At 41.3% G+C, this 24935-nt stretch overlaps 1 long non-coding RNA gene across 4 annotated transcripts in view; it reads right to left on the bottom strand.

The window, feature by feature from the left end:
• LOC103459967 (uncharacterized) overlaps positions 1–24935 on the bottom strand; it is a 67677-nt gene that overhangs the window by 2524 nt on the left and 40218 nt on the right. For all 4 annotated transcript variants that reach the window (XR_014085908.1, XR_014085906.1, XR_014085907.1 and 1 more), the window contains one exon: positions 26–105. This is a non-coding gene — a long non-coding RNA (uncharacterized LOC103459967). The remainder of the gene's footprint in view (positions 1–25; positions 106–24935) is intronic.

The following is a 24935-nucleotide window of genomic DNA, read 5'->3' as shown; positions in this document are numbered from 1 at the left end:
TTACTGACATACAAACACTTTTTACCTCGATCTTCCTGGGATTCTGCTTTTGAGGTTTGACGTCTTCAGCCAGGCAACATTTCTGCCTTACTTTCAAGTTGTCACCTGAAATCATGTATTAGAAAAATCTGTCATTACTTTAATCAAAGCTACTAAAGCACACATTCAAATTGTTATTTATAGTATGACCAACCCTCTTCATGAGACTGTCGTGAAAAGTCAGCACATAATTTCTCAGAAAAAAGAAGGGATAGATCGGCTGACTACCGAGAAGAGACAAAAAAAAGTGATAGCAAGTTGCTTGTAAATAGACTGAGCCAACAGGTTGATTAAAAGACATATTTATGTCTACATGATCTATCCAGATGAGAATGTTATGCAGCTGGTGAAAGGAGGCATTGGGCTAAATATAAATATTTGTTTTACTCAGCACTTTTCTAGTTATAGCAAAGGAAAAATTAGAAAACATAATAAATGTACATTTTAGCAGGTTATTGGCCTTTATTACAACATCCCACTTTAACTCTGATATATAGCACTAAACAGCGAGGAGCTAATAACTGTTCTTGCTGAATATTTCTGAAATACTGAAAATCTAGATGCTGCCACAAGATGGCAGTAATAGATAACTAACAACTTATTGGGAAACTTGAAATAATTGTCTTTGAAAAATACTGGAGTATATATATATATATATATATATACATCTGTAGCAACATTCAAAGAATTTGAATATCAGTATGAGCATCTTTGGAAATTATGTATTAAACTTGATTTATTAAGGCTGAATTTCTTCATTAAATTGCTTTTATTGATTTGATGTAATATGCTTATTTTAAATATAAAATTTTCACTGGCTGTCCATCCATCCATTAGTGATGTTTTTGGACTTTGGGAGGAAGGAGGAGTACCTGGACAAAACCCAAGAATGGTTTTAGGCTAAAACTGTACAAAACTAACTATCTTGTCAAAAAACCTCCTATTAAGCACTTTTTGCTTTCAATTATTAATCCAAACATTAAACAGACCTGCCCTAGACTGCACTGATGCGAAGTAAAACAGAAAGAGCTGAGTTTTTCACATGATGTTAGAAGTATTTTTTAGCTGGTTCTAGTGGCCTTTATTTGAGGGTAGTTTGACAGGAAGGAGGGTAATGAGAGAGGGGGAAGACATGCGGCAAATGTCACCAGGCTGGGAATCGAACCTGTGACCACAAGCACGAGGACCAAGGCCTCAAAATGTGGGTTGTGCTTTGCCCCTACGCCACCACAGCACCCCTTTAATACTATTTCTAATATTAAAAAAGGCTTAAATGTTTTTCTGACTAATCATGAAAGTAATTGATTATTAAAATCATTGTTAGATGCAGCCCTACTTGTTATTATAATAATCTTCCTATTTTTGACTCTTTACAAGTGGTTTGTAAACCAGCACTGCATTAATGAAGGACCAACTGTAAAAATGGCATCATGAAGGTTCTTTCAGTATGGTTTAAATTGTCTAAATTTGAATCATTGCTAAGGTTTTTCATAGCTCTTATAGGACAGGCACCAGGTTCACAGAAGACGTCTGCAGCCATGGGTCCCAGGCAGGTCCCTATGGGTCTGTGATAAGGGTCTGCAGATGGTTTCTAAGCTGAAAATACAGAGTGATCAGTGGTTCGAAAACACTGGAATTCTCCTTTAGACTTAAGATTGGTGGACTCTGGTCTTTTTATTAATCGAATTCAAACAGATCTCTTCTGTTGTTTAATAAATTGTTGGCTGCTGTGGGTTTTTTTGTAATGAAAAGAAAAACATCTATATGAATGAAGGTTTATTTTACTTTCATTTTATTTTTAATATCAAATGTTTTCCTTGCACTCTTCTGAGGTTCTTAAGCGTTTTATCGATAGACCAAATCTTATCTTTGGCTTGTTTTGGTGCTGCCTGGAGATGTAGTCGTTGGAACTGTTGTCTTGCAGTGGTTCAAAAACCAGAAATGTTACGTTTTGTATTTAATGTCTTCTTTAGATATGCCAAACTCATTTTTTTTTTACTGCTCAGCACTTTGGTGTAACTTACTGTTTTTAAAAAAATGTGCTTAAATACAATGCATCTGGATTTGTCCTCTAACTGAGTCATCCCAATCTCCGGGCCGCGGACCGGTACTGGGCAGCACAAGAAATAATTAAATAATTCCGTTTAATGCATTATCTGAGTCTGAAGAATATTTTATTTTGAAAATAATTTAACTGGATTCTCTCGGTTACGTCTTGCACGCTAACACTGAGCTCACAAGCAGCAAAATGAGTAATGAGTAAACAGATGTATTTGGAAAGTTTATTTGCAAAGAGGAAAAGGTCCAGAGACGAGACAGAAGAATGGTTTTATCCCGGACCGCTAGGTGAGTCCCACATTCCAAGCCCGCTCTGCATAATATGTGGCAACCGGCTTGCTAATGAGGCAATGAAGTCTTCAAACTGCGTTGCCACGTAGAGACCAAGCACGCTGTGCATATAAGCAACACTTCGGGTGTCATTGTCTCCCAGGTGGGACCGTCTCGTTGCAGACAAATAAGCTCAGGGCTCCCACTGGTCGAGAGTTAAAATTGTCATGAAAATAAAAAGTTAATTTTTGTGGCGCATGTTTCTTATTTTGAATGGATGTGTAAACGTTAACATAGCGACCAGTCAGAGCACGTTAGGGCAGTGGTCGAGACAAGAGGAGTAGAGCTTGTGAGTCTTAGGTTTGGTTAAAACAGCACGATTTAAGAATTGTCAGCCAATTTTCCAAACCTCTGTGACAACAGATCTGATTAAAGTACAACAGGTTCGATCGGTTCATGTGTCCAGTCACACGGCAAAAGCAACACATCACACACGAACCGATTCCACTAACGAATATCCCGGTTAAAGAAGAAAATCCCCGAGAAATCCCCAACATACCATACATGAATTTAGAATGAACAAACACGGATGACAATGTAGAAACAATAGTGATAGTCTGTGGACTAATTTTAAGCGATTAAAGACATAACAAAAAGAAAAGGCATTGGCTAAATGATGGTGTGAGCAGCCGCTCTATTTGCTGAATTAAGCAATAGACTGGAATCTCAGTTGTGCTATGTCAGCTGTTTGAGAATCCCCTTTGTTCTTATGTCACCATGCTTTCTGATTTGCTATGAAATAGGCTGTGTTCTCACTCCCAGTCAGGGAAAATCCCACAGGTTGCAATAATCGGGCCAAGACAATGTTGTTAGATCGGAGCAGTCCCAACGTTTTACCAATTGGACCAGATCAGTCATGACACACCTCACAGTCCAGGAGAATCAGTTACAATAATCACAAGCAAAAATCTTAGAAGAAGATTGTCGTTTGCAATAATCTGCGACAATTGGAGTGGGAGGGAAATTTTACTGCACCCCCCCAGTCCCGGCCGCAGAAAAATGGCCAAGCCTTGACCAGTCCATGGTGATAAAAAGGTTGGGGACCACTGCTGTAACTGAACACATCATCTATAAATATGAGATTGTGACTTCCTCCTTCCCATGTATTGCGAGATGAAAAGTACACAACTCCACCAGGTGAGCAGTGCCATGTTTACAATTAGCTGTGAAAATGTTTTTATTTGAGGAACATTTATTTCAGAGCTTGTTGAAATGGAAGGCAATGCAGAAAAGACGAGCAGAAATCATGATGAGGAAGAGAGTCAGCGGAAAAGTTGGCGCCTGTGCTGCTGCTGCTACTTGGAAATACCAAGTTGAAAGGAGGTTATATGCTGCAAAGAGCTCCAGTTTCTAACTCAAGCTTTCTATGATCTGCATCGGCATAAACACATTTTATCAAATATATCGCAATGGTTTATTACAATGATTGAAAGATCATTTTTCACTTTAAATGTCTACTCACTATCTTCCAGTTTGTTTAGATTTGGCATTACCTATATGTAAAATAGCTAACAGTAGAGCACAAGTTAATCACGTTAGCTTGCTTCAGCACATATCTCATGTACAACGGTACAATAAAACTGAGGCAGTTTACTTCAATTCAGATGTTCAGACTGTCTGACTTCTTGTGTTCACTTTCAGTCAATTCATTCGGTACAACACAAATTATGGGATATCACGCCCCCGCGTGGCCTAACTGAAGACATCTTTAATCACGCCTTTAGGCAAATGACGTGTAATGACAGGTGGCAGGCCCCGCCTGCATATAAATACACCCCCATCACAGTCATTATTCAGTCCTTATGCACTGAGAACACCTAATTTCCAATCTGTGCTTTCTAGCTGTTTTCTAGCTCCTAACTGCTGCTTGTTGAAAAAAGCTTGTTTTTCCAAAAATAGCTTAACTGCTCCTGTTGGTGTTAGCTACTGCTGCCTGCTGGTTAGCGTGTCTGCCCGCTGAGTGCTAGTTATATTTTCTCATTTGTCTATTTTTATTTTCTTTGGTTTCGTAGTTCGAGATGACCACGAAGCAAAAAATGGCGAAGCAGAAGTCTTCCGTTCGCGCCTGTCAAAAGAAAGCACGAAGCATGCCCCATCTGCCTTGGAATTGTCCACATCAGAAGAGCGTTGTCGGAACCGGATGCTTGTGCTTTTTGTAGCCAGCTTCGGCGCTCCACGCTTGAACGGCGGGTCAAGAAAGTGCTGGGAGAGCCTACCGTGTCACAACAAGACCCCATGCTCTCCGAGAGCAGCAAAATGCGCATCTCTCAACACTGCAACTTCACAGCCATCAACAAAGCATACTCCCCACCAGTCAGCTTGGAGCAAAGACCCTCCTTTGGGTTTTCAACGAGATTTGACGTCTCGAAAGAAAAAGCCTCAGGTATCCTAACAACATGAGGCAGCATGACAGAAGAAAGGCATCAGAAGCAGGGAGATCTGATTGCCACTCATTTGTTTATGTGCAAAAGGCATCTTGTTAGTTCTGTTCAGGGTTCCAACCCCAAGAGGCGCTGCATTCTCCCAACACAGTCTCCCAAGCACAACACCCCAATGCACACACTATTTGCACCTTCAGCTCCCGATTTAAGTGGGTTAAATCTTTCTCAAGAAACGAGAGAAAATGTTCGGAATGTTTGTGTAATTGTTCCACATGTTTCAATAGAGTGCAATTCCTTTAACAAAAAATCAAACTCAAAACACTGTCTGCCATAGCATGCACAACAGTCAAACAGAACTGCTCCTCTCTGTTCCAGCAGAGGGCAGCACCTCCTCGCCAACGGTGTGTCAAGTCAACTGTCTGGCCGCACGCTTTTATCTTAGGCGCACATGCGCACTTTCCCCAGGACGGAAAGGACCATTGCTACGGGTTACCGGTTGCAGTTCTGGATAAGACTGAGCCGGTTAAAATCAGTTATAAACACAACTGTAGGGACTGAAGCAGCAAAAGTTCTGAGAGACGAAACAAACACGTTGTTGGCAAAAGGAGCAGTGCGTGTGGTTTCCACTTCAGAAGCAAACAGAGGTTGGTACAGCCGCTATTTTGTTGTCCCGAAGAAGGGAGGTGGTCTACATCCCATCCTGAATTTAAGAGTGTCAATAAAGCACCTTCAAAAGTACAAATTCAAAATGTTGGCGCTGAGACAACTATTGAACGCTGTGAGCCCAAACATTTGTTTTTGATTTATTTTTTCTCTCTCTTGCTCTTGATGAAGGCGGACGCTTTTTTCCTCTGCTCCCTCCCTGCCCAAGCATGCCCTGTTTGCTCTATTTTTGTCCTGTCTTTTTCTATATTCATTCATTCACTTCCCTTGCTGAAATTGTCTCACAAACTATTGCAGTGGTGCAGCATTCGTTTTCCATCTGTCAAAGCAACTCATGTTCCTGGGCACCTGAATTTGGGGGCGGATCTGCTGTCCAGGGAAGGCCCACTGGTGAGGCAGTAGAGACTGCATCCATCCGTGGTTGTGCAGATTTGGCAACAGTCCGGCAAAGCTTCAGTGGATGGATCTTTTTGCCATCAAAGGGGAAACACCCACTGTCCCCTATTCTTTATCCATAATGGATCACAGTGCTCCACTGGGAATGGACGCCCTGGCTCACCCATGGCCTAATGTGCTTCTGTATTCATTTTCCCCAGTGGAAATTATTCTGCCAGTACTGGACAGAGTACGCAGATGGGGCCTATCTTTGATTCTGGTGGTCCCTCGCTGCCCAGAAAAGTCATGGTATGCAAAAAATAATCAGCTTGTTGGTAGCAAAGTGTTGGAAACTCCCCGCCCACCGGGATCTCCTCTCCTAGGCACGGAAGAAAGTATTTCATCCACACTCAGAATTGTGGATGCTACATGCCTACCTGCTGAGAGGTCCAGCTTGTTAGCTGAAGGCCTTCCTTTAGATGTGGTTGCAACCATTCAGAGTTTCAGAGCAGCTTCCACTAGGAGTTTATACTGTATGCCTTTGAATGGCGTGTTTTTGAACAGTGGTGTCACAGCAAAAACATTTCCCCCTTACAGTGCTCCATTGTGGATGTTTAGACATTCCTACAGGAGCTGGTGGATAAAGGTCTGTCTATCTCCGCAATTAAAGTTTACTTGGCTTCCATCTCTGCTTGTCATTTTGGCCTTGATGGAGGGACACCAGGTGCTCATCCCCTGGCTGTGCATTTCTTAAAAGGGGTCCGTAGACTGAGACCATAGATAAACTCACTGTGATCTTGGATGCACGTTGTAGCACTCCATTTGAGCCCCTTGAGTTGGTTGATTTGAAATTTCTATCATACAAGACAGCTCTGCTTCTTGCTTTGGCAACTACAACACGGGTTGGGGACCTGCATGCACTTTCAGTGAACCCCTCTTGTGTTCAGTTTTCAGCTGATGGTTTAAAGGTCACCTTAAGACCAAATGCTGCATATCTCTCTAAGGTAATTCCTTCGAATTACAGCACAATGACCATAGAGCTTTCTAGTTTTTATCCCCCCCCCCTTTTGCTTCTGAAGATCAAGGAAGGCTGCTTTTGCTGTGCCCAGTACGTGCACTGCGTCTTTACATCAATCGCACTCAGAATGTGCGACTGTGTGATCAACTTTTTGTGTGTTTTGCCAATCCAGCTAGAGGCAAGGCTCTGTCCAGACAGAGACTCTCATTGAGTCATGGAGGCTATTTCTTTTGCTTACAACAGCAAGGGCCTCCCTTTACCTCATGGTGTGAGAGCACATTCAACCAGGGGTGTAGCGGCATCCTAGCCCTTTTCAAAGGGGTCCCTGTGAGTGACATCTGTGCTGCAGCCAGCTGGTCTTCACCACACTCTTTTGTTTGGTTTTATCATCTGGATATGACAGCCCCTCACTCTGTTCTTTCCGCTGGATTGGAGGTTTCAAACTAACTCAGTGCATTTGTCTCAGGTTTGATGGCTGCTCCCATACTCTATGTGCTGTACCGAGTGAATCGACTGAAAGGGAATGTAAAGTTATGCATATAACTACTGTTCCCTGAAGAAGAGGAACGAGGTACAACACCTTTTTCTGCCCCGCTGTTCAGCTTGGCTCGGGCAAGAGAGGCCATCAAACTGAATAATGACTGTAATGGGGGTGTATTTATATGCAGGCGGGGCCTGCCACCCGTCATCACACGTCATTTGCCTAAAGGTGTGCTTAAAGGTGTCTTCAGTTAGGCCACACGGGGGCGTGATATCCCACACTCTGTGTTGTACCTCGTTCCTCTCCATCAGGGAACAGTAGTTATATGCATAACATTACGTTTTGTTTACAGATTTCTGTCCAATATAATCTAATATAATCATGCATTGCAAAGGTGATAAAATGGCAACCTGCATAGGTGAAGAATATAATAAAGACCATTTTTGAAGTAATTAGGAGTTTTTATGCATTACAAACAACTTGTAGGTTAATAGAAAAAGTGCAATGTTTACGCCAACATGTTAAACTAGTTGAGAATCCCTTTAAAATCAGTCTGAAAACTTTGAGATAAACCTTGTTAGATAGGTACTAACATTGGAATAAGTTGCTCTTCTAACACATCCAACAAAGAATAAAAAGTACCTTTTTGCCCATCTACTGACTGAATGTGAGGACCCTCTTTAAACTTCAAAAGCAGTATACTAATTACTGATAAGTCTGAACTGAATCCTTTGTTGGAATCATTTTTCTCCCTTCGTCTCTGGACTCTCCTTGAATGAGTTTCCCCCCTTCTGTCCCACTTTTCTGCTCTCTTCAAAATCACAACTCTCTCACTTTGATCCTGTGTTTGAAGTCTTTATGTTCTCCCACTTGAATCAAGGGCTCGCTGTAACCTTATTTTAATGTGATGCTCTTAATTCCTAAAGAAAGTGCTCACCCATCTCCAACAGACAAAAACTCCAGCAATATTTGAGACCTTGCCAAGAGTGATTTTAGGTGCCAATACTGAGCCTGACTCCTAAATGATGCATTTCCTTAATCTTAAAGTATACAATAAGCAGCAGAAGTGAAACATGTTATGAAATATACTGCTAGTTTAGCAAACCTAAAATACCACAGCTAAACGGTTTAAAAGCAGTTTTAATATTTCTGTTTTGCATCATATTTCTTCCTCATGTCTTGCAATTTTATAGCCTGTATTACTGCATCAGGACCAAGATTTCTCTTGAATAAATAAATCTCCAGATTTTCTACTAGACAAGATGTATTTTGCAACATACACTCAGAGAAAGCAAGCACAAAAAAGGTCAAAAAAAAGTCTGGAGCTTTTCCCTTAGAGGTGGAGGAGAGATGATATAACTTCTGGACATATCACCGTCATTCACAAGATTCAACATTAAGACACATGAAGTAAAAAAAAATTAAGAAAAAAGACAGTCAAGTATCTGAATTTAAAGTAAAAAATTTTTTACAAGATGTGATATATATATATATATCAGTGACGTGCAGTGAGGTTCTGACTTACGACTTATATAGACACCATGCATGTTATTGGACGTATGGAAATTTCGCGTTGTCCCACATACAACGCTGGGGGACAAAAAGACTAATCTTTTACATGTATAGCCGTGTTAACTCAGTGAAACTTAGAAATGTAGGTATTAATCTTGTGCTATGATCCAAAGCAAAAGGAAAGAGCGAGAAAGCACTTTCTCGCTCTGTATCCGCCAAGCTCATTGCCATAGCAACTGACAACAATGCCACTTTATGTTTTAGGATTTAACATCAAAAAAACATTCAATAATTTTGAACACAGAACAGAACATTTAGTCTGTTGTAGTACGTTTTAGACTTAATGTTTTATTAATAAATAATTGCTGTGGTAGATTAGCTACCGCTTCTACTTAACTGAATTATTTAGACTGCAGCCCACAAAATGCACATTTCATTAAAAAACTAAATAAAAACATCTTATTGCTGTCTTACCTTTACTTATCCATGAAATCCATGCACCCTTAATTCTGCACAAAAATATCCATTCATCCAAAGCCAAGTCTATCCTCGGCATGTCTTTTCTATTCCGTTTAAGAATCATGAAACTGTCTCAAAGCAAAACCTTCTGCTCCGGTGTTGGTCTTCCTTTAGTTATTATCTCCTGCTTCAATTGAAAATCCACTTCAGAAAACTTTAAGTGTAGAAATGTAGTATTTCATGTTGACATCGGAAGAGAGGAGAAAACAGATATTGCTGTACTTTACTTATTTACTGTATGGCTAGCTCAATGGTTAGCTCATGGTGTCTTATCAGAATAACATGTTGTGGAGTCACAGTATCTGGGATCATGAGCGCCCCCAGCCATGAGACAAGAGAACTGCCTGCCTCATCTCAAGTCTGTTCTCTGCCATGTCTGATCGCTCCTCCGCACACAAAACACAATACACACAGTTGGTGACAAAAAAATGTACATTATATACATAAGCTAAATTATGGAAAATCAGTCCATATATTAAATGTTTTTTAGCCATTTTATTGCTAGCGTACAGAACATGCTCCCATAGAACGGCAGCCAGTGCAGTTAGTGAGGGGTTACCATACCAACTTTATTTATAAAGCACTTTAAAACAACCATAGCTGATACAAAGTGCTGTACATTAAAACACAACATAAATATAAAAAATAAATAAATAAAAACTCTTAACAGTTTACAAATAAACACAATTTAAAACTAGATCCTGCTGGAGTTGAAAGCCAAGTAAAATAGATGGGTTTTAAGACAAGCTTTAAAAGTGGACAGTGAGGGGGCCTCTCTAACCTGCAAAGGCAAGTCGTTCCATAACTTATGACCCATGACAGAGAAAGCCCTGTCCCCTCTGAGCTTCCTGAAGAAGTTCAGAGAGGTAAGCCAGGGCAAGATTATGCAGTGATTTAAAAACGAACACAAGAATTTTAAAATGAATCCTAAAATATACAGGCAGCCAGTGAAGTGAGGCCAGGACAGGGGTCACATGTTCCCTCTTTCGAGTTCCAGTCAAAAGTTGTGCAGCAGTATTCTGAACTAGCTGCACACGTGAGAGCAGCGACTGACTGACTCCCAAATAAAGTGAGTTGCAGTAATCCATTCAAGTCTAAATAAAAGAATGGACCACTGTATCAAAATGCTGCCTGGAAATAAGAGACTTCACTGACACCATTCGCCATAAATGATGAAAAGTGGACTTAACCACGGCACTGATTTTGCTGTCCAATTTGAAATCACGGTCCACCTTAAAACCAAGATCTGTAATAACAGGTTTAAAATATACCTCCAAGGGTCCAGGTCAACAGATGAGGATTCACAGGAGCCATTGGGTCCATACACCATGACCTGTTTTCTTTTCATTAAAATTTAAAAAGCTTTTATATCACCTAGACATGCCAGGAGATGGTTGATGGAATGGACATCCTTCTGCTTCAGGGGCAAATAAATCTGAAACTCATCAGCGTAACAATGAAATGAAATCCCATGTTTCCTGAGGATAGAACCCAGAGGCAGTAAATAGAGAGAAAAGCAGTGGGCCCAGAATTGAGCCCTGCGGGACACCATAAGGCAGGGCCGTGCAGAGACCACTGAAAGGGCAGTTGCTCAAAAAAAACAAAAAAGGGCACATCCAACCGTATTTTAGGACAGAACATTAACAAAGCCTCTCAGCTTTCAAAGTTGAATAAACAATGATAAATTACGAAATTGTGAAATATACAATCAAAGCTAGAGCATACAACTATGCATATGTAAGATTTTATTAGTAATTTCTTTCTGCAGGTCTATTTTGTGACAGGAAAGTATTGCAATATTCAAACCCGCAATTTAGCAAGATACGTAAATCAGAGCTGGACCATCCATCCATCCATTTTCTTCCGCTTATCCGGGGTTGGGTCATGGGAACAGCAACTTCAGAAGGGAGGCCCAGACTTCCCTCTCCCCAGCAACTTCTTCCAGCTCCTCCGGAGGAATTCCAAGGCATTCCCAGGACAGCCGAGAGACATAGTCCCTCAAGCGTGTCCTGGGTCTTCCCCGAGGCCTCCTCCCGGTGGGACGTGCCCGGAACACCTCACCTGGGAGGCGTCCAGGAGGCATCCTTACCAGATGCCCGAGCTACCTCAACTGTTTCCTCTCGACATGGAGGAGCAGCGGCTCTACTTTGAGTCCCTCCCGGATGACCGAGCTTGTCACCCCATCTCTTAGGGAGAGCCCAGCCACCCTGCGGAGGAAACCCATTTCGGCCGCTTGTACCCGTGATCTCGTTCTTTCGGTCATGACCCAAAGCTCATGACCATAGATGAGGGTGGGAATGTAGATCGACCGGTATATCGAGAGCTTCGCTTTTTGGCTCAGCTCTCTCTTCACCACGACGGACTGGTAAAACGCCCGCTTCACGGCAGACGCTGCCCCAATCCGCCTGTCGATCTCCCGCTCCCTTCTTCCCTGATTCGTGAACAAGATCCCCAGATACTTAAACTCCTCCACTTGAGGCAGGACGACCCCCCTGACCTGAAGAAGGCACTCTACCCTTTTCCGGCTCAAGACCATGGCCTCGGATTTGGAGGCACTCAGCCTCATCCCGGCCGCTTCACACTCAGCTGCGAACAGCTCCAGTGAGAGCTGCAGATCACGTTCCGATGAAGCCAACAGGACCACATCATCCACAAAAAGCAGAGATGTGATCCTAAGGCCACCAAAACGGATCCCCTCAAACTGACAGCCCGTATCAAAGGGCCCGGTACCCCATACTCCCAGAGTAACCCCCAAAAGGCCTCCCGAGGGACACGGTCAAACGCCTTCTCCTAGTCCACAAAACACATGTAGACTGGTTGGGCAAACTCCCATGCACCCTCCAGAACCAGTGGTGGAGAAAGTACTCAAAAAATTTACTTAAGTAAAAGTACAAATACACAGTCAAAAATGTACTCAAGTAAAAGTCAAAGTACCACATTAACATTTTACTTAAGTAAAAGTAAAAAAGTACTGGCTTTTAAAAATACTTAAGTATTAAAAGTAAAAGTACTTGCTGAATATACATAACCTAATCGCTAATAGGTTAGCGATTAGTGTGCCGATCGTATTTAATTTTAATACATCAGAAATATGCCGTTGTAATAAACAATGCCACAGATTAAACATGTTCTTATTGTGTTTATTCTCTGTAACAGTTTAGACTTAGATATGCGATTCTATGAATCATAATTTCAGGGATGGAAACATCTCGTCTCCTGTCCTAACATAGCATGAACTTTATTAGTGGCATTTATTTAGAAAGAAATCCAACTGAAAGGGGATGTAAAGAAGGTGCGGGAGGGGTGGAGGACATGCAACCAAGGAGCCATGTAGCAGAGTTGTAGTCAAGACCACCTAACCCGAGACCAAGACCAGCGCCCTGCGCTAAATGACACAATAAAATTAAGCTTACCAATCAAAATTGGTTCTCAGATTGATCTGAAAGATCCACATTCCCATAAGAACACCTAGATATTAAATACTTAGAGCTGACCAGTTACAATTAAAACTCATTTCATTCCGTTTTGCTTTCATCGCTGAGCTACAATCCGCAGAGGTCTCCTGGCATCCCTATAAAATTAAGGCCCTGGGCGGTTGCCCATATTGCTCATATCAGAAACCTCAAATGCCTGTACCATTAAACCATGAAACATAGCAATTAACGGTAAACAACGTTCAACTATGAACACTGTCCAATGGCGCAACAAGCAAGAAGTAACCAAGCAGAAGGAGCACCGTGACTGTTCTCATCCTCCCTCCTGCTGCAACGTTTGCCACCATGACAGGAGACGAAATCAATCAATGAGCATGCTCTGCATTCATACATTCAACTTTTACTTATTCCGCGAATAAATAAAAGTGTGTATGTACACACACACACACATATATATATATAACACACACATATATATATATATACTGCAGTATACACAATAACAAAGAACGGCTCTCAGTGAGGCTTCAGTCCCATCAATCTTAGTAATGATCCGTCCAGGAGAATCGGATCGTTCCTTAATGTCATATTACTATATTGCACTTTGGTCACAGCGTTGTCCCATATTTGCGACACCTCAGTCAACACCTCCACACAATAATTCAGTGCACGAGTGACAACTTTTTTTCATCGCAGATGCAACATGTGTCTCAGTACAACTAGCTTTGCTAGCATCACCTCCACAGATCTTACCTTTCTTTAAGCTTTCCTTCCAAGTGACGCTAAAAGTTGGACGAAGTCCCACCGTCTGTGAAAGCGAAGTGCTGTTGATTTTACATGTCGCCATATCTATGATTTATGCAGCGTTATTATATAACTGACGATCAGGCATCTCAGAGGAAACCACTGCGCATGTCTGGAGCTCCGCATGCAAGTAAAGGGGGAGCCGATGGGTGACAACAGACACAAGTCGTTATTGCTTGGATTTTGCGGCACCACCTTAAGTTTCTGAACTTCACATTTTAACGGACAAAAAACTCAACGGGACTTGAATGTAACGAGTAACGCGACAGTTTTGTAGAAATGTAGTGAAGTAGAAAGTACAGATATTTACTGTAAAATGTAGTGGAGTAAAAGTAGAAAGTATCCATTATTAAATCTACTTAAGTAAAGTACAGATACACAAAAATTGTACTTAAGTACAGTAACGAAGTACTTGTACTTCGTTACTTCCCACCACTGTCCAGAACCCTGCTGAGGGTGTAGAGCTGGTCCAGTGTTCCACGACCAGGACGAAAACCATACTGCTCTTCCTGAATCCGAGGTTCGACTATCTAACGGACCCTCCTCTCCAGGACCCCTGAATAGACCTTACAAGGGAGGCTTAAGAGTGTGACTCACCTGTAATTGGAGCACACCCTCCGGTCCCCCTTTTTAAACAGGGGGACCACCACCCCAATCTGCCGGAGATGAGAGTTGAAGCTCTGTCTCACAGGGGACTCCGCCAGACGTTCCCAGCAGACCCTCACTACACATTTGGGCCTGCCAGGTCTGACTGGCTTCCTCCCCCACCACCAGAGCCAACTCGCCACCAGGTAGTGGTCAGTGGACAGCTCCGCACCTCTCTTCACCTGAGTGTCCAAGACATATACGGCTGCAAATCCAATGAGACAATGACAAAGTCAATCATCAAACTGCGGCCTAGGGCGTCCTGGTGCCAAGTGCACATATGGACACCCTTATGCCTGAACATGGTGTTCGTGATGGACAATCCGTGATGAGCACAGAAGTCCAACAACAGAACACCGCTCAAGTTCAGATCGGGGGGGGCTGTTCCTCCCAACCACACCCCTCCAGGTCTCACTGTCCTTGCCCACGTAAGCGCTGAAGTCCCCCAGTAGAACAAGGGAGTCCGCAGGAGAGGCACTCTCCAGTACCCCCTCTAAGGACTCCAAGAAGGGTGGGTAATCTGAACTGCCGTTTGGCCCGTAAGCACAAACAACAGTCAGAACCCGTCCCCCCACCCGTAGGCGGAGGGAGGCTAACCTCTCGTTCACCGGGGTGAACCCCAACGTACAGGTGCCCAAATGGGGGGCAACAAGTATGCCCACTCCAGCCCGGCGCCTCCCACCGTGGGCAACTCCTGAGTGGAAGTACGTCCAGCCCCTCTCAAGGAGACTGGTTCCAGAACCAGAGCCATGTGTCGAGGCGAGGCCGACTATTTCTAGCCGGAACCTCTCAGCCTCGCACACTAGCTCCGGTTCCTTCCCCACCAGAGAGGTGACGTTCCATTTCCCAAGAGCCAGCTTCTGCAGCCGAGGAACAGACCGCCAGGATCCCCTCCCTCGGCTACCGCCCATAGCACAATGCACCCGACCCCTTTGGCCCCTCTGTCCTCCAGGTAAGACCTGAACCATTTAAGAACAGTACCACCATTACCTACAACATGGTGTAATCGCGATATTAAAATGTCATGGTCTGCTGTATCAAAGGCAGCAGTTAAGTCAAGTAAAATCAGAACATGGTTACCAGAATCACATGCAAGAAGGATGTCATTAAAAACTCTTATTAAAGCAGATTCTATGCTATGAAGAGTTTTAAAACCTGACTGAAAAACCTCCAGAATGCCATTGTCATCTAAAAACTGTCAGCTGGCAGTACAATTTTTTTTCTAAAACCTTAGAAAGAAAAGGCAGCTTCAAAATAGACCAATAATTAGCCAGAACAGTAGGATCAAGACCAAGAACAGTAGGATCAAGGCCAGGTTTTTTAAGCAATGGCTGCACTACTGCATGTCTAAAACTAGCAGGGACCACACCTGAGGACATACTGCTATTTATAATTGCAAGAACAGGCTGCCCTATGCTAGATAAAATATATTAAAAAATTTGTGGAGGGACAGGATCACAACGGGAACCTGATGGCTTAATATGGCCAACCACGTCCTCTAAAAGTGAGACTGTCACAGGCTCAAACTGAGTGAAAGCAGCAGAGCAAGGGACCAAAACAGAGGGGTCAGAGTCAGGAGCTGTGATAAGAGCCCTGGTACTACCAACCTTTTCAATAAAGAAACACAGAAAATTATCACACATGTCATGAGAAGCTTCCAAACAGGCATTCTGTGGAATATTAAGCACAGTCAATGGTGTTAAATAAAACATGTGGGTTATGGCTGTTTGAGAAAATATTTGCCAAATATTCCCTTTTTGCCTGTGTTGCGCAATCCCAGGTGAGGATGAGCTCGCTGCTGCCTCACCGGCTTCGCTTCTGAGCATTTGAATGGGAAAATGCGAAAATCCAGCGATTTTGAAGAAAAAATTAATTAGAATTGGTTAAGCAAAGTAAAAAATAGGTACGTTATAGTACAAACCACAAGGGGAAAATATGAATGATTTTACTATTATATATTATTTTCTAGCTGGAGATGGGCACCAGCACCCCTCCCGACCCCACTGAGGGACAAGGGTGTAAAGAAAATGGATGGATGGATATATTATTTTCTATGATAACAGGTGAGGCTCTGCCTCACCTGCCTCCCCTGACCGCACGTCACTAATATATATATTATAGGTGTGCCGATCGATCGGCCACCGATCATCGGCCGATTTCCGTAAAAAAGTGTATGATCGGTGATCGCCGATCACGGTCTCTTGTTGCCAATCACACAAATCGATCAACTGCATCTCATTTCGCAGTCTGTCTCCTTTTTCCTTTACTCTGCGCAAACATGCAGCAATAAATCCTAAGCGATGTCGTGTGGAATTATAACGCATTGAGTGAATGGGGAAGTTTGGGTGTTGCGGCGGAAAATTGAAGCATGTGGGGTGAAGCAGGTCAAAATGCATCAACACGACGAATCTAATATGGCATAAAAACAATGTTATACTTGACGGAGTTTGGTTCCATCAAGGCTCACTGCAGCAAAAAAAAAAAAAAGACGATCAGATAGCAGGTAAAGCAGCGCACAGCTACAAACATTCACCCGGATTAGCATGACGGTCAGAAAGCTAAACAAATAACCCGCAAATTTATTTAAGTCTTTGAGCTGCGATGTAAGAAGCTGTTTCTGCTCTCGCTGTTGACCGCTGCTCCACCTGTAGCGCGGAGCAGCTACAGGTACGTGGCGCTACGTCCACGTACCAGGTGGACGTAGCGCCGCTTCTGCTCCACCTGGTAGTGACTCTCACACCGAACCTCTGCTTAAAGCTGCAGCATCTAACCTAAAAAAATACATTTTACATACGTATTAAAACTTTTGCTGTCCTAACATGAGACAGATAATCTCTGAAAAAATAATCAATCTCTTCCCTGTTCTGCATAATTATTCTGCTCAGTCAGAAACAGCCAATCAGAACTAGCAGTAATCAGCTAGCACCCATGCTATCAGAACGTTTTCATTAAGTAACTCAGGATTGTTTATTGTAATGGATCCTGTATTTGCCTTTGAATGTTAAGTTTTATACTTTAATTTTTTGGCAATGTTGGGAGGTTTTATTTTGCATTATTTAGCTGTTCCAGAGCCTCCATATGTTTTCAGTCTGTTAAAGATAGTATTGACCTGGAGTAACGTACTCATGTCAAATGTTAATGGCTAAAATGGTAACAATAGCATATGGGCTGTAGCTAGCATGTTATGACTAACATGTCTCTAGTCAGCTCTTTTACATTAGCTTTTAGGTCAACATTAGCTGATGTTAGCTAAAATCAGCTAATCAGCTGAATAGCATTATCAACAGCATCACCAGCATGTTGATCAAGGTTAGTTCATTCCATTCAGTCTGTTAGGTTTAGCTTTCATATAAAAATCTGCTAAAATGCTAATTGTTGATAATGTGCTAAGGTTAGCATGAGGGATAACTTTAGCCCACACTTTAGCACAGTGATCTACAGTAATATCCTCAATTCAGCAGGCAAAAACATAAAACCAGCTAAATCTAATGTTATCTTAAAAGCTAATTCTGTGAGGTGACTAAAAGTAGCAAGTTGGCTAACAAGGAGATGTGTTAAGACCTGGATTGTTTTGGGCTTTACTATCCTTTGTTCCTTAGTCTTTCTTTGATTACATGTCTCATTTCTATCTATTTTAGTTGAGTCCTTCTTAGTGATTCTAGTTTATTTCTTGTTTATTCCTTATTACTCTCGCTTAATTGTTTCCTAGATCTAATTACTCTTCAATGTTATATTTATTTTCTAGTCCCCCGTGTACTCTCCCCCCCGTCCCACTTTCTCTCTCTCCTCTGTCTACCTTCTGCACTTTCCCCACACCTGCAATCAATTAGTCAACCAGCCAAGGTCCATTGTTCCACATTCACTCTCCCAGTACTTTAACACTTTTGCTGCTCTCACCCTTTGCTGGTTCCTCCAGCTATTCCCACATTATTTCTCTTAAATCTCTGCTGTTTTTATCCATGGATTTCTGTTTTTTCATGCTATGTTCTATGTGGTTTTTCAAAGTTTTTTGTTCATTATTTGTCATGAAATCACCAAAAACCTGCTCAACACCTCTGCCTATTCAACATAATATGACAACGTACTCCATTTGTAGGTCTTTACAACAGTCTGTATCCAGAAGTCTGTAACACATCCCCTTAAAAATAATCACTGTTGTACAGGCGTTGGAACAGGAACAAAAGGACAAGGCACAAAATGGTTCCTATTTTTATTTCACTTCCATTAGTCATTAAGAAGGCTCCAAGCAGAATGTTGAACTGTACAATAGCAGCAATAGTTATATTAATTGCCATTATGACCTTAAACGGCCTCCCTTCTTGGGACAGCCACTGTTCTGTTACTATGGTCACCAGTCTATCAATAGGCTTGTACGTGTCTCAGGGTCAAAGTCTACAACAGGCTGCCACTTTAGTCTGTTAAACCAGTGGTTCCCAACCTTTTTATTACGGCGGACCGGTCAGGACTTGGAAATTTTGCTATGGCCCGGGGGTTGGAGGGGAAGAGAGAACCGTCAGATAAGGCTTCTGCCTTATCTGGTGTTCCCGCTAAATCCTGAATATGCCCAATTTGGGTTGTCTTGGCCCTTTTATCGCAGCCTGTGGGGTTTTCCCTGTCTGGGAACGAGAACACAATCTGTTGAATGTGACAGGTAGTCAATCAGAAAGCGTGGTGACGAAAGAACAGAGGGGAATCCCAAACAGCTGATATATAGGAGATATGTGGAAATGTTTATTAGTATATGTAAAGGTCATTATTATATGTTTATTCAGTTAAAAATGTTAACTATGAAAAAACAGTCACCTCCAAATCATAGTGCAGCAAATAGAGCTGCTGCTCCCGTCGCCTTTTATCCACCTCCTTTTTGTTAGGTCTTTTATCTCTTAAAATGAGCCCACAAACTATCACTATTGCTTCTACATCGTTATCAGTGTTTGGTTATTCTAAATTCCCATGTGCTTTGTTGGGAGTTTTACTGGATTATCCTCTGGAATCGGGATGTTTGTGAGTGAAATCAGTTCGTGTGATGTGTTGCTCCTGCTGTGTGGCTGGAGACACAAACCGATCGAACCTGTTATACTTTTATCAGCTCTGTGGTGACAGAGGTTTGGAGAATCAGCCGACAGATCTTGACATCTAAACCAGACTTAAGACTCACAAGCTCTACATATCTCCTCTCGACCACTGCCCAATTGTTTCTCTGCAATGAGAAATCAGGGAGTGATGAGAGACAATAACACCCGAGGTGTTGCTTATATCCACAGCCTGCTTGGTCTCTACGTGGCGAAGCAGTTAGAAGCTTCATTGCCTCATTAGCAACCGGTTGCCGCATGTTACGCAGAGCGGGTTTGTAATGTGGGACTCACCTACCGGTCTGGGATAAATCCATTCTCCTGTCTCTTCTCTGGGCCTTTTCCCCTTTGCAAAGAAACTTTCCAAAGACATCTGATCTCATTTTGCTGCTTGTGGGCTCAATGTTGGCTCAAGTAACCGAGAGAATCCGGTTAAAGGATTTTCAAAATAAAAGATCCTCCAGACTCAAATAATACATAAAACGGAAATATTTAATTGGTTCTTGCGCGGCCCGGTCCCAATGGTCCCCAACCCCCGGACTGGGGGTTGGGGACCATTGTGTTAAACTTCAAGACTTTAAAACAGAAAACGATGCCTCAGAACAGCTTTGAATATCTCGAGAATTGGAACTGCTATCAATGTTATTCACAGACCTTTTATATCGGACCATGATTTATGGGATTGTTCCTGTCCAACTTCATTTTTTTGAAAATATAAGACCACAGGCACAAAACTATTTCATACTATTTGATACCATTTTTTCTCATATTTATTTTGTAGAATTTGTTCTCTAATTTTGACTGCTGACCAGCCACAGCGGGTCTTCAGAGCAGAGGTTAAGTGTGCTTAGAGCAGCAAGAGGAATGCCAGGCTGTAACTTTTGGCACCGGTCTGTTCCTCAGGGAGTTGATGATAAAGAGCTAGATTACTCTTTTCTCTTGTTGGTGAATATGAATTTCCCACACAGTTCTGAATGGGCCAGCTGACGCTTACTCTGAGATTCTGATGATGATAGGTGCAACCCCATGGAATTAATTTCCTCTAAAATATTTAAGAATTGTTTAGAAGAAAAGCCTAGGTCCTCAGTAAAATTAACTACTTGACATCTCAGACGAAATTTTGATGATGTGAGTTAAAGAGGCGTATTATGTCTGCAACCCTCTCTTTCAACTTGCGTCTCTGTAAATCCGTCGGACACTCGCTATATTAAACTTTCATGGCTGCTTGGTTTTGAGCTGCTCCTTTCCCCTCACAGTGTATGAATAACTTCAGTGTTGTATGTTTGAGTGTGTACGGGTGCGTTCAAGCGCATGAGACAGGGTGGGCGAGGACGGCCGTGCATACTGCCCTTGTTGGAGGTTGTGTGTGTACATGGTGGTACCAAGTGAGAAGGGAGAGTATGTGCTATGAATATTTGATGTGCTGCTCAGTATTCATGAGGGAGAAAGATAGAGAGAGGCAGGGACACGGAGAGGTGGAGGGAAGCAAGGATGTAAATCACTCTGCTGCAACACACGGTCATCATCAACACAACAATGCAGCCCTCTAATGTGATTATGGTTTTTATAGATTATGGTCATTCAGGTCCTGCTGTAGGATAACGGGAGGAAATGTTTCTGTGATGAGTGAACGACAAACTTAGCAGGGATTTATCTCTTTAAATCAGGAATTTAAAGACTTGGGCTGATAAGGATGTAATTAAATAACTTTGGAAATATATTAAATTAAATTTGGCAAAGCATGAACTGCCTGCTGAATCATTCAGTCTCATTACATAATACTGCAGCTCAAAATCTATCTAATGGAGCTAAACTAAATGGTTATGATGCCCATTTGTATGTTTTCAATAGGGAGAAGAATTTAACACATTCGTTTTAATTCAAACATTATGTAGGTTTTATTGTAATTAATTGCATTTTTACTTTTTAAATACCAAAGTCCTGAACCAGAACCTTTGTATTGTGTTTCTGGTGTGCCAGTAAATCTGACGCACAAGTGACATCTACACCAAAAGCAATGGACAACAAAGCCATTTCTCTCTGCCCCCTGGGGATTCAGTTTTGGTTAATAAAATCTATCTGATGGGATACTGAAAAGACTATTGTTGTGCTTAAGTTGTGCTAAAACGTTTGCTTTTCACAGTAGCAAACGTTTTATTCAAGTCTAAAATACCATCTTGATGCTAAACATATTGCAGCAGCATAGATACCCCCCAATACTAAAAATGTGGATACTAATGTATCCACATTTCTTAAGGATTCCTTAATCCTTGGGACAAGATTAAGGAATTTTGGGATGGGATTCCTCCCCATACCAAAATTTCATGAATGTTAACACCCACAGCCTTACCTTACAGGACCAATAGGGGCCTATTTAAGGCATATTTCTACACGGACTCATCCAGTTCTCACTTTTTCCAATATGAATGTCACATCCTTCCTAAGCTTATTATCTCGGAGCTTGGACAGTGAAGTCCAAAGGTGTTGTTTTAAAATTTTGACTAAAGCCAACCAATAAAAACCTCCAAACTTTTCAGGTCTCTTTAGTCACCCTGGTTACACATCCAAGGGTTTTCTTGAGGTGATGCAGGTTGATCACCTCCTAAAGCTCCAAAACTATAAAATATCTAAAGCAGTAATGTTTTATTTCTCACCTCTAACATATGTAGCATTAACAAGGTCCTGAACTCAAATGAGGATAGTTGTATAGAAATACTGTATGTGCTCTCAATCGCCTGTACCAGCTAAGACTCAATGAACCGTGTGGTTGTAGACATAGGAGGGAGGCATGGTTCACTCCATTTAAGAGTTAAAATAATCAATCAGATTTTATTTGCATAGCACCTTTCAGCAACAAGGCACTTCAAAGTGCTTTACATCATAAAAATACAAAGTCATAGAACATTAAGTCAACAACATGACATTTTGCACATCAGATTATTTCTTAATGTTTCATGATTAGGTTTCAAAATCAACTCTAAACAGCTGAGTTTTTAGTCTAGATTTGAAATGTGAGTCAAGTGGATTTTTCAAGAGGGTTAAGAGGAAAGATCAAACAAAGGTATACAGCGGGAGTTGCTGTGTCTAAAAGGATTAATGATTTGTTGCAACACATTTAAGAAATATTTATTTCAAAACTAAAAAGAGCAACAGTAACTATTTTTTGTTTTAATACATTTAAAGTATTGTCATACATATGTCCCCAAGTTGTCTACATTGCAATGCATTCTGGATAATGTACGTGAGGCATTATGAAGCTTGAGCTGTCCAGCAAAAATAATTTTTACACAACATTCAGAATATTTCACATTGAAATAGAAGGCAATCCAGAAATATAGATGAAGAGAAAAGACTCAGCCAAAAAAGTTGGTGTTTGTGCTGCTGCTTGAAAATGCCAACAAGAAAGGAGTTCTGTTGCCAAGAGCTCCAGTCCCAAAATGTCATGAATTTTGGGACCTATGATTAGCAACAGGATTTGCTTAAACATATTAAATATGTATAAAATAAATTTTCTTAAATGTATTGGAATGATGTGTTACAATGAAAGTTACTTCATTGTCACTTTAAACATCTAATCATTACCTTCCAATTTGTTTTGATTTTGTGATAGTTCCTGCAAATGTTGCTAGATAATGGCGTCAGTTGTAACTAATGGTTGTTAGCTCTAGCTAACATAGTAAACAGCAAATCACATTTGTTTTCTTTTTCCGAACAGAAATCTCATGTATAACACCACATGAAAACTGAAGGCAAATGTTACGCGAGTTGCCAGACTTTGTTTTTTATAGGCTATAAAATAACCTACCCGCATTATTGTCCCAGAATGCATTGCATAGGTGAAAATACATTTTTGAAATGTATTATTTCTGAATAAATTTTTACTTGGCACAAATATCAACTTTTAGGTAAATAGTAAAATCAAAACATATTAAAACATTTTCAACTAGTTAGGGATCCCTTTAAAATGTATGATTGTAATCTTTCTTTTTATCTTAATAAAGGACATTTAGTGCCATCGATCCCCTGATTTCGGACAATCAAGGAAAGGCTAAAGAGGACAACGTATTTCCAAAATAAATAAACCAGACAGTCATTAGCATATAGATGATGATGGTGCTTTAATAAAAACATTGGTGCAAAGTCGAAGCAAATAAAGAAGATAATCAAGCATGAAGCCCTGAAGTTCCCAGTAGGGGGTGGGCAAAAGAAGCAGAAATTCCCATCAGAGTTGAACTGATGGCCATTAAAATACAACCTAGAAGATGTTAAGGAAATGAAGGAACTATGGCGAATCCATACTGAACCACAGAAATCTTGATGCCTGAACTGGATTGGACTTCCCTGAAGAGTTCTGCTTGAATGTAAATGTGGCACCCAGTGGTGCTGTTTTCATTAAGCAAACAAGAAAAAAAAATCTTACCGATCAGAACAGAACATAGTCAACAGGGTTTTAAATGAGGAGATAACTGTCTGATCGTGGTTCTGAACTATGACGGGAAAACCCTACTTTTTTCTGGTAGGAAAAAAACTCCAGCATCTTTTTAAGTATATGAAGCCTCAATTTTCTGCTATTTGTTATTTTTGGCCAACAAACAAATACAACCAAAAATACAAATGTGATACTAAAATCTTCCCTGTTCAAAATGTTTGCTGCATATTTTGGGTTATTAAGTATAACAAGCCTCTCTATGTTCTGACCTATAATAGAATTAACATTAAGACATCAATGTCTTTTCTACTGGTGGAAATCGTTTTTGCTGATTCAGTAAAATTAACAATCAGCATAAAGCTCAGTTTGTTTCACTGCTTTAACTGCTGAACAAACTGGAAGAAATAAAAAGGTCCAAATCCATTTTTAATGTTCCCTGTGGGAGGATTGGGTTATTACAACGGTAGAGTCAGCAGGGCTGCAGAGAAAATTAATAGAGGTAGAACAGATTGGATGTAGGCATCTAAAATGAACTCGTTTAGGAATTAAATGTTTTTGGTTGAGCTTGATGAGATGCTGATTGATGGAGTAAAGTTCCTGTCATTTAAAGGTACTTTGAGTTGATCCCAGCTTGGTGGCTTCGGTTACTTGTCTTCAGGTCTGATCTGGTAGTTTGTTGTTCTGATTTCTGAGCAACTTCATTGACACAACGGTCTTGTGAAATGGTGTGCCATTCTGCTGGAAAATCTTTTCCAGCAGAAACCCCTTCAGTAACAGACTCCTGTATCCAAGGTGCACAAAGGAATGTTTTCGGAGGTCCTTCCTATCAGCAAGTGTCTACAACCATCACTGTTCCAACAAACTCAATAAGGGTGTTTTCACATTTGATTGTCTGGTAGACCCCATTTGTTTAGGGACATTGCAATATTTGTTCCATTTTCAGCTGCTGCGGCTCACCTTCACATTGCACTGTGTCAAACATCAAGGGATGTAAGATTTCTCTTTTCTGATGAGTCATTTCTCCCACTAGCGTTAGACTCACACATTTTTTGTTGCTTGTATTTACCCAGAATGCCATGCACTAAAGACCCAAACACTGGGTCTGGTATCCAAGGCAGAACTGATGCAGGTAATAGAAATGCTTAAAACAAGCAAAATGTGGAGAAAATGGAGCA

This window comes from Poecilia reticulata, chromosome 22 (assembly GCF_904066995.2).
Source record: "Poecilia reticulata chromosome 22, P_reticulata-male-v2, whole genome shotgun sequence".
Taxonomy (NCBI): domain Eukaryota; kingdom Metazoa; phylum Chordata; class Actinopteri; order Cyprinodontiformes; family Poeciliidae; genus Poecilia; species Poecilia reticulata.
This window is presented reverse-complemented; position numbering and strand designations above follow the sequence as displayed.